The sequence below is a fragment of the Lipotes vexillifer genome, unplaced genomic scaffold (assembly GCF_000442215.2).
Source record: "Lipotes vexillifer unplaced genomic scaffold, Lipotes_vexillifer_v1.1 scaffold331, whole genome shotgun sequence".
Lineage (NCBI taxonomy): Eukaryota > Metazoa > Chordata > Mammalia > Artiodactyla > Lipotidae > Lipotes > Lipotes vexillifer.
This window is the reverse complement of record NW_006774049.1, coordinates 885,005-896,471: the sequence shown is the minus strand read 5'-3', so window position 1 is coordinate 896,471 and position 11,467 is coordinate 885,005.

The window sequence follows — 11,467 nt, the reverse complement described above, 5'->3', positions numbered from 1 at the left end:
TCACTATCCCCCAAATATATCTGTACTCCCACATTCATGGCAACATTATTTACAGTAGCCAAGACATGGAAGTGACCTAAGTGTCCATTTGATAGGTGAATGGATAAAGACGATGTGAGATATATACATATATATATATATATATATATATATATATATATATATGTATATATATATATGTATGTATGTGTTCACACATACAGCAGTGGCTTGACTGATGGTAAAACTTATGTTCAGTTAATTTATGTGAAAGGAAGTATGAATTGTGTTCGGATTCATCTTTTTGCATAGGGGTGTCCAGTTATTCTGGCACCATTTGTTGAAAAGAGTATCTTTCCTCTATTGAATTGCATTTGTTTTCTTGTGAAAGATCACTTGGCTATGTTTATGTGAGTCTAGCTCTTATCTCTAACCTTCCATTCTGTTCCCTCCATTCCCTTGTAGTTAACTACTTAAAAAAATTATGTATCCACCCACTTTCTTAAATAAAAGGTAGCATATTATACATACTCTTTTAGTCAGTTCACTTTGTTAGAACAAGGTGCAAATAGACTGGGTGGCTTAATATTAGAAACTTATTTCTCACAGTTCTGGAAACTGAGAAGTCCAAGATCAAGGTGTCAGCCAGTTTGGTTCCTGGTGAAGGCCCTCTTCCCAGTTACGACCTAGCATGGTGGAGAGAGAGCAAGGAAGCAAGATCTCTCTTGTTCTTCTTAAAAAAGCTTTAATCCCATTATAAGGGGATTTAATTACCTTATAATTTAATTACCTCCCAAAGGCTCCACCTTCAGCTTATCACACCAAGGTTTAAAGTTTCAACATTTGAATTCTGGGGGGAGACAAACATTCAGTCCATAGTACATACTTTACTCCTGTCTAAATGCATTCGTCAGCAACTCCAGTACAATGTTTAACAGCAGGGCAATTAGTGGCTAGTTTTCTTTTCCTGACTTTTGTAGGACAGCCTCTAGTGTTTCCTTATTAAGTAAGATACCAGTTTTTTGATGGATAGATATATAGGTAGGTAGGTAGATAAAACCATGTTAAAAACATCTCCATCAATTCCTATTTTATTGAGTGATTTTAAAATGAATGGATATTGAATTTTGTCAAGTGCCTTTCTTGGGTCTATGAAGATGGGGGATATGATTTGTATTTCTCCTTTACTTGATTATAATGATGAATTATATTGACAGTTTCCTAATGTTGAAACACCCATGTATTCCTTGAGTTAACCCTCCTTACTCATACTAATCATAGGCTTTAATGTGTTGTTGGAGTCTAATGATTGATAATATATAATTTATATTAAAATTCTGTGGCATTATTTATAAATGAGATGAGTCTGTATTTTTTATGGTGAAATCTTTGTCAGGTTTTTGTATCATGTTATAATTGTTTCATAAAAGCAGAACTGGTAGAACTCTCCTATGAAATCTTCTGTTCCTAGTGCTTTGGGATCTCATTAACTACTATTTTTATTTCTTCAGTGGAAATGATCTGTTTAGACTCTTTGTCTCCACTGGGGTTATTTTTGGTAAGTTGCAGTTTTCTAAAGAAACTATTCATTTTATATTGATTTCTTGAACATTTATATCTTCCCTTCAAGAGATAAATACACTCATGTATTGTTTCTTCTTTTGTTGATTTCTTTGGAACTTTAGCTCCAGCTTGTTTTAGATGTATTTTTATTTATGTTATCCTTACTTTTTAAGACAGCAATATATTTAAAAAATGATTTGACTATATTTATTTCCCAATATCTTCAATTATCCCCCTGGGTTTAGCTCTATTCTTGTTTGAGTACTTTCCCTTAGAGGGGTTTGAAGTCAGACTTTTGCAAACCTCATGAGGTCTGTTAAGTTCAAGGACTTTTTTCTCATCAGATTTAAATGACAAATTGGCAAATATGAAATTTTACAATCACAGACATTTTCTTTCTACAGCTTAGAAGTAATAATATATTGTCTTCTCTTCAGTGTAATTCTTATTTCTTTTAAAATATATTTGCTCTTTCATTTTGGAAGCTTTTAGAATTTTTTTTGGATGTTATTACATTTTACTAAAATATGTCTAGGTATAGGATTTTATCTATTTTGTGCTCTATAAAGACCTCTTTTCAATTTTCAACTTTCTTTAAATTGGGCGAATTTATTTTCCTTATTGTATCATTTTATATTTCTTCCTCTGTATTTTAAAACATACCATCGAGTACTTCTATTATCTGTACATTTTTGCTTCTATTTCTACTCTCCAGAAGTCTTTTTCTTTAAATGTCCCATCATTATCTTTTCCTGCTGCCTTTTGGGAAAGTTCCTCAACCTGATAGTTCAGCTCACTAATTAATTTTACAAATTGATGTTCTATAGTCACCTATCATATTTTTCACACCTTGTATTTCACCTTGTTAACTTTTCTTTCTTCTTGATACTACATAACACTACCAATATCCTCCATTCTCTATTCAAGAATATTTGTTATGCTTATTTGGATTATCTATTCCAACAGTATTTTTCTTCATAAAGTTATTGTTCAGTTTATTATTTTATTTTATAATTTGTATCCCTCAGCTCTCTGAAGTCATGCTTCCCTGAGGATAACAGCCGTGAAGGGGCTTTTAATAAGGTCAAACATTTTGTACCTTATTCTACAGTAAGAAATATTTTCTCTCTCTATATGACCCATTTGATCTATATTTACAAAATGACATTAGTAAACATTTTATACGTATTACAATAATATTCATGATGAGCAATGCACTCTGATACTTCTGGTCAACTTGATTTTATTGAAAAATACTAGTTATTAGTCGGTATATTGATTTAATCATCCGCTAATAGGTCAACACCTACAGTTTGAAAACTCTGTGATGTGGGAGGGCAGGACTGAAAGTCAGGCAATGGGTAAGAAGGAGGGATAAGAGGAGTAAGTCCTAGAGTCCCAGGCACCCCAGGATCTCTCAGATTAATTTAGTTTGCTCCACTCCATTGGGCAATAGCTCTGTGTTAGCGTTCACTTCTAAACTCTTAGGTGGGAGTAGTGCAATGAGGTGGCAGTCCCTTTGCTTATATTACACATTTCCTTCCCTGGTGTTTGGTAGAGAAGAGGCTGGATCGATGAATATCCAAGGGTGACTGGTCAGTTTACACCTAAATCAGCTCCTCACCCTCAAAAGGCTGCTCTAAGAATAGCCACACCCATGGGCTTTGGTGGTTACTGTTGATTTCTGATGCAAATGAGGAAGCAATGATTATCCCAAGGCCATGAAGCGTGAGACTAGAGCAGAACTTTAAAAATCTGCCCCAGGGCTTCCCTGGTGGCGCAGTGGTTGAGAGTCCGCCTGCCGTTGCAGGGGACACTGGTTCATGCCCCGGTCCGGGAGGATCCCACATGCCGCGGAGCGGCTGGGCCCGTGAGCCATGGCCGCTGAGCCTGCGCGTCCGGAGCCTGTTGCTCCGCAACGGGAGAGGCCACAACAGTGAGAGGCCTGTGTACCGGCATTAAAAAAAAAAAAAAAAAATCTGCCCCAATCTATACTTCATTGCAGTTCTCAGGCTGCCTTCGTCCTAAGAGGATTCCCAGCTCCTCCCAGACCAATTCACAGCAGCCTTCACTCTCCTGGGATTTCTCTTAGTTTTTATGTTATTTTCTCAGATCAATAGTTCTTTTCCTTCCACAGTTTCCCCGGGGGCGGCGGGGGCGGTTATGTTTGGGAAAACGCAGCAGCCCTGTGTTAGGTCTTACCAGGAATCTTCAAAATTTAAGGCTCAAAAATCATCCTTTTTCAATATGAAGTCCTCATTGATCAATCTGAGATGAGTCTATCTCAGAATAGAAATCAGGGTGATAGAAAGATTTATAATTTTACTTTTGTCCAGACTGTCATTGTATTTAATTCTCCTGGGCTGCCTGGGTAGCACTCGTTCTTACACGTTCCAGGTTAGGCTTCATTGATGCATTTTGACAGTGTCTGTACAACCAAAATCAAAGGAGAGATTTCAGTCACTAAATGCACTGAGAATGCGATCAGTCAGAATAGCTCACGGAGAACAATCTTTGCATTTGTCTGAATCATGTGGCTCATTAAACACAATTCAGGTCACTGCTTTTTCCAGGGATACATTATGGCCCATATGTGGGGATAAGCATACACTAGGGTTATCCAACAAGCACGAGTGTAACAATTCTGGAGGTCAGAAATCTGATGCAGTCTCACTAAATTACAATCAAGGTGTGGGCAGGGCTCTTTTCTCTTCGGAGGCCCAAGAGGAGAATCCTTCCCTTTCCTTTTCCAGTTTTTAGAGAGGCTACTCACATTCCCTGGCTCATGGCCCCTTCCATCTTCAAAGCCAGCAATGACCAGTTGAGTCTTTTTCATGCTGTATCACACTAACAAACACTGATTCTCCTGCTTCCTCTTTTACTTATAAGGACCCTTATATTACCTCTAATTTATTATATTAATTTGATAACCAAACAGATAATTGATGAGCTTAAGCCCAATAAACATGCAGTAGAAAATAAGGATGCAACACTTTGGGTTTAACTGACCATTTACAATTATATCTTGACGATATTATCACTAATATCAGCACTTCCATGTTTCTGTTTTTACCTAAGGGGAATTAAAAAAAAAAAAATCCAAACACCAAAATTCCACAGGTAAATATGACGAAAATGTTCCCCAAACTATAGTTACTGAGTCTGAGCTCATACTGCTGGCTGCACAACAGGCCAATAAATCAAGAGACGAGTTACTGGGGCAAGAACAGCACTTTACTTGGAAAGCCAGCAGTCCAAGAAGATGGTGGACTAGTGTCCCAAAGGACACTAACTCTTAGCAGAGTTAGAATTCCAGCTTCTTTTATATTAAAAGAGGGGAGGGTGGTGTTCGTTGCTGCAAACTTCTTGGTATTGTAATCCTTTGTTCTTGCAGCTGTCCTTGTAGGTCATTTCTCAATGTTCCTGTAAATCTCCAACAAGAATGCTATTCTCTGTTCTGCAACTTTTTATCTGTATATGAATGGAAAAGTGTTATATCTTTAAAGGTCAGAGCCTTGAGAATGGGATATCCTGTACATTTCAGGCTAAAGGCAACATTCTTGTAGCAAAAAAACAGAATACAAAGGTTAAAGTAATAGAAACAGATCCAATATGGAGGCAGATTCGTTCTTGCTTATTACACTATGAGCTAGGACTATTCTCTAAAGCAAAATAGTGATTAGCATATGTATATAAACCCAAATTTGGCTGCTGCAGAGTACCTTAGGAGGTGTCAGTGCACAAAGTACAGAAAAATGTGTTGCATGAACGTTGAAAACTATTTAGCTGTGTTAAATTCTTAAAAATACACGGATCTATTTTCAGACTTTCTGTTATGTCCCATTATGCCATCCACTCTATGCTGATATGATATTTTAATTATTGTAAATATGTATTTTAATATCTGGTAAAGGTTATCAAATGGAGCTGAGCCAGGACTAATAGAATAGGTATGTCTTAGATTACCTAGATTGGTCCTCTGAAAAAGCCAAGAAACAAGGGTCCACCTAGTTAAGTTCCATCAGCACCCAGACTGGAATCCTGAAGTATCATTTTCCACCTAAAGAAACCAGAGTTTCATGGAAATGACTGAATGCTGGATCTGATTTGGGAAATGTACAAGGGAAATTGGCACACCTTGTACCAGATGGAAAGGAACCTACCAAAGAGGCCCTATTGAAAGGACTCCACCGTTAACCTGAACTAGCTCCCACTGGACAAGGATGAGACAATCCATTGGAATGGAAACATCTAAAATATCAAATAGTTAAAAATCAGAATTAATTGTGGTTTATGTATGTTAGAGTACAGCTCATTATTTTAAAAACTAGTAAACCAAGATACAAATATTTACCCTGACTTTCCAGGATGAGCTGTACCTTACAGTAACTTGATGAAAACAAGTTTCTCTTTATTTCTGTGTTCCAGCTAATAAATGAAGAAACGGTAGAATTAGAATATTACCAGTATTGAACTGGTAATGATAATCAATGGCTATTAACCTTAAAAAACAAAATATCTTTTCACAGAAATACACAAAACCCGTTATAAAATAATCATGCCACACACAAAAAAATTGAACCTGAATCTTTCTCTTCTATATCTCATCAAAGAGATGCAATCAACAAAATTCAAACTCGGGGGGAATTCTATTATGACAAAAGAGCCTGTTTGTTTAACAACAACAACAAAAATACTGCAAAGATTAAAAACTCAGGATATTGAAGGAGAATCCATGAAGAGACAAGACATAAATGAAAGAACTGTGATGTGTGCACTTTATTTGAATCACAAATCAAGTAGGGAAAATTTAAAAAGGGAAAAGAAAATAACCGAGGGCCTGTGAAGAATGATGAATATTTGAAGGTTTTAAGAATATGTTTTACATTATTTTAAGGCGATGATGGTTGTCTTTAAAGTAAACACAAGAGCCCTAAGTTTAAAAAATTGGTGAAGATGGGGCTTCCCTGGTGGCGCAGTAGTTGAGAATCCGCCTGCCAGTGCAGGGGACACGGGTTCGTGCCCCGGTCCGGGAAGATCCCACGTGCCGCGGAGCAGCTGGGCCCGTGAGCCATGGCCGCTGAGCCTGCGCGTCTGGAGCCTGTGCTCCGCGACGGGAGAGGCCACAACAGTGAGAGGCCTGCGTACCGCAAAAAAAAATTGGTGAAGGTGGATGGCAGGTATAGCAGGCTTATCATATTATTTTCTCTTCCTCTGTTTGTTTTTAATTTCTATAATGAAAAGTTAAAAATATTTCCATTAATTCAAGTTTGTGTAGTTACTAATACCAACAATGAGAACTTCTTTATCAAGAGAAGAATTTTGATGCTCGACTTTTCTTGATTAATATTTCAGGGAAGTTAATAACACACCATTAAAGTTAGAAACTCAATTACCTGCTCAAGCTTAACACTGGCAAATTTTCTTTCCAATCAATTTCCTCTGCTTCATAAAAGTTGTTTCAAGAAAGCTGACGGAACTAGAAATTATAACTGAGAAATAACTTTGGAAATTTATTTTATGGTTTAATTTCATATTTAATCTAGACTTTGGCAATTGCATATACATTGCCTAACACACAAAATTTTAGAAAAACTAGCCATATGTATCATACTTAGAGATCTTTCTACTATTTTTCGCTCTCTGTTAAAGTATCTTCCCCTTTTACCCAATCCTCTGTTACTTCATTGAGTGGAACTTTTTTTATACAGTAAATTTGGAAAATCGGGTCAGTGAACAAATAATCATACCTTTGTTCTAACTGACTAACCATTTGGATAAACAATCAAATTGTACCCTTTATACCAAACTTAAGCCTATATGGATTAAATATTTAAATATTAAAAATGAAACCATAGAAGTAATATAATAGAAAATACTGATGAATGTTTATATAAACTATGAGGAATGACTTGCTCATATGATATTAATTCAGAACATAAATAAAAAGACTGATAGAATTGAAGACATAGAAAGTTACACCACAATATTGCAAAAGACCCCTTTATCCAAGTTTGTGACCAACTGGTAGATATTTAAAATACATGTTATTAAGAGTTAATATTCTCTTTTTTTTTTGCGGTACGTGGGCCTCTTACTGCTGTGGCCTCTCCCGTTGTGGAGCACAGGCTCCGGACGCGCAGGCCCAGCGGCCATGGCTCATGGGCCTAGCCGCTCCGCGGCATAGGGGATCTTCCCGGACCAGGGCTCGAACCCGTGTCCCCTGCATCGGCAGGCGGACTCTCAACCACTGTGCTACAAGGGAAGCCCCAAGAGTTAATATTCTTAATTAAGAACATTTACGAATAAGTGAGAAAAAGGTGCTCTTTCTGAGAGAAAATGGAGGAAGGACATGAGTAAATGATGTATTGGAAATACAAATTACCAATATATACATGGGAAAAAAGTTCATCCTGACTTGCTGGTAATAAAATAAATGCAGACTAATATGAGGATGAGATGACATTTTCTCATCTGTCACATTGGCAAAGGCAGAGTTTTGATTGGACAGGTGTGTGGCTTTTGGCGCACTAGCACTGCAAACTGCTGGGACAAGCAGAAGTCGGCACAACCTCTCTAAAAGCAGTTTGTCCGTATTAAGGCCTTTAGCATTCGCATAACCTTTAACATGGGAATTCTCTCTCTAAAAAGAAAGTGCAGAAACACTAACATAAATGTTTATTGCAGCATTGTTTACAATAGCAAAAAAGCTGTAAGCAATCTGAAATCCCAGGGATGAGGAATTTATTCAACCCTTTGGTAGGTACATTACAGATGCCGAAGAATGCCTTATTTATTTATTTATTTATTTATTTATTTTTGGCTGTGCTGGGTCTTCGTTGCTGCCCGCGGGCTTTCTCTAGTTGCGGTGAGCGGGGGCTACTCTTTGTTGTAGTGCGTGGGCTTCTCATTGAGGTGGCTTCTCTTGTTGTGGAGCATGGCCTCTAGGCATGCGGGCTCAGTAGTTGTGGCTCGTGGGCTCTAGAGCACAGGCTCAGTAGCTGTGGCGCACGGGCTTAGTTGCTCTGCGGTATGTAGGATCTTCCCAGACCAGGACTCAAACCCGTGTCCTCTGAATTGGCAAGCGGACTCTCAACCAGTGCGCCACCAGGGAAGCCCAAGAATGCCTTATTCATGTAGCAAGACGGTGATAGCTGTTGTTAAGTGGGAAAAGAAGGGTTCAGAGCAATTTATATTGGGTCATCCCATTTTATTTCTCTCCCATATATATATATATACACACACACAAACACACACATATATATGTGTATATATATAATGTATCTGCATTCTATATAAGAAACGTATAATTTCTGCAACAAACAAAATTTTAAAAGATGTTTCCTATTGTATTTCAAAAGTTTCTGGTAAGAATTTATACTATAACATGTAACAATAGGAAAGATCATAAGATCATTCAGGACATTTTAATGCTCCTTCTTCTTGAGGTAGGATGACTGATGGATGAACTGCAGCTCCAGAGGCAGATCACTCCAGAGTGATCAAGAAATCTGCATGATATAAGTTCACATCTGATTTTAACGTGTCACAAAGAAAAGAAATGTAATACCTTTTTGTATTTGATGGGTGGTACATGGATAGATTTTTAAGTCCAGGATACATACACACACACACACACAAATATATGTACATAAACAAGAAAAAATTGCTTGCCAAGGAAGCTTGGGAAAGCTGATGAGGAAAGACTGATGCCTTCATACTGATAAATACTAGCACCCAATAACTAAGGAACTGTTAAACTCTGTGATACAACAAGTATCAAGTGATATACATCATGATTGCAGGTTGAAATGATCTATTGGGTTACATAAATCATAGTATTAAAATTAATTTTACCCATTTCTTTTTACCTTTTTAAAAAGACGAGGATACCAGAAAATGTAGTATTAGACATGTGGCATGAGTTATATTTCTGTTGGACAGTGCTGCTGTATACTGTAGTAAAAATCTATTTATGTCATACCTCTGCTCATAAGCTGTCAGTGTCTTCCTGTTACTTTTAGAAAAAGACAAAAATCTTTAATGTTGTCTGTGAGCCCATGAAGAGTCTTAGTGCTGCCTGCCTCACCGTTTCTACTAGTTCCCATTCTTCCCCTTGATTTCTGAGGTCCAGCCAATTGGACCTTCTATCAGGTCCTTCAACACAGAATTTTTCTAACTGCAGATTGAGACTTACAGTGTGTCATGGAACAAGTTTAGTGAATTGAGACCAACATTAAAAAACATGAAATAGAACAGAACAGAAAATAACATCACAAGTAAAAGGGTAAATGTTATTTTATGTAAATGCTTTTTATTTTACGTATATGTTCACTGGATTACGTTGTGAAATATATTTCTTACTGGAGTAAAAATGTTTGAGAAACAATTCTCAAACCCTGGGTTTCTCAACTTTGGCACTCTTGACATTTTGGTTGTATAAGTCTTTATGGTGGCGAGTTGTCATGCTCTTTACAGGATGTATAGCAGCATCTCTGGTCTCTACCCACTAGATGCGAGTAGCACAACCCTCCTCTGTTATGACAACTCAAAATACCTCCAGACTTTGCCATATGTCCCCCAGCTGAGGACTGTTGCTCCAATCCATCATACTCAATCTCACAACAAAGCTTTTGCACAAACCGTTCTCATTTACTGCAAGGAGCTGCTCACCTCTCCTCTCCTGGTAACTCTTCCTCACCTTTCAGATCTCAGCTCAGTTGCACTCCTCTTGGGAACGTCTTTCCTGAGTCCTCTAGGTAAGTCTCATCCTTCTACTATAAGTTCTCATAAGCACTTATCAATTTATAATTTTCCATTTACCTCTGTGATTATTTGATTAATATATGCCTCTCTCACTAGGCTGTTAGTTGAAGTCAGGCATCACGTCTGATTTTGTCCACAGTACACCATTATGCAAATAGTTATTCAGTGTCTACTGTGTACAGGCTCCAAACTAGATGCTAGGTGTGCATGGGATGGCTGAAAAAGCAAAATCCCTGTCCCTGAGTGGCTGACAGTCTTGCTGGGGAGACCTAAAATATAGAAACAGACCACTATTTAAGTGCAAATTAATAATGGAAATGGTGCTAAAGTAAAGATGTGTTTTGAGTTGGCAAGACCAAATTCGGTAGCATTGTCAGGAGAAGGCTGCACTGAGGATGTGAACGTTTGGTAAAATGTGAAGTGTCAGAAGGATACAGCCATATAAAAGCAGGGAAAGAACATTCCAAGAGCAAGTATCGTCTTACTTAAAGCCCTTATGACATGTTCCTAGTAGGTTTTTAAAAGATCATTCTGTTATGAAGAGAATGTAGCAGAGGAAAAGAAAAGAAGGGGAAGTTACTTAAGATGTCATCCAGTCCAGGTAGGAGACCATTGGTATCTTGGACTAGGGGTTGTTGAAGTGCTAATGGAAAGAATATGACGTATAAGTACTTACTAAGTACCTAGTATGTCAATTGTCAGATTTGACATACCAAGTCCTTAGTAAATATTTGCTGATTTAATATCTAGTCAGTAAATTCATTAAATATTTGCTAACATAATTAGATCAAAGCTTTTTTTTTTTTTTTTCTTGTGTTATGCGGGCCTCTCACTGTTGTGGCCTCTCCCGTTGCGGAGCACAGGCTCCGGACGCGCAGGCTCAGCGGCCACGGCTCACAGGCCCAGCCGCTCCGCGGCACGTGGGATCTTCCCGAAACGGGGCACGAACCAGCGTCTCCTGCATCGGCAGGCGGACTCTCAAGCACTGCACCACCAGGGAAGCCCTAGATCAAAGCTTTAATGGGCTTCCCTGGTGGCGCAGTGGTTGAGAGTCCGCCTGCCGATGCAGGGGACGCGGGTTCGTTCTCCGGTCCGGGAAGATCCCACATGCCGCGGAGCGGCTGGGCCCGTTAGGCCTGGCCGGTGGGGCTGGCGGGGC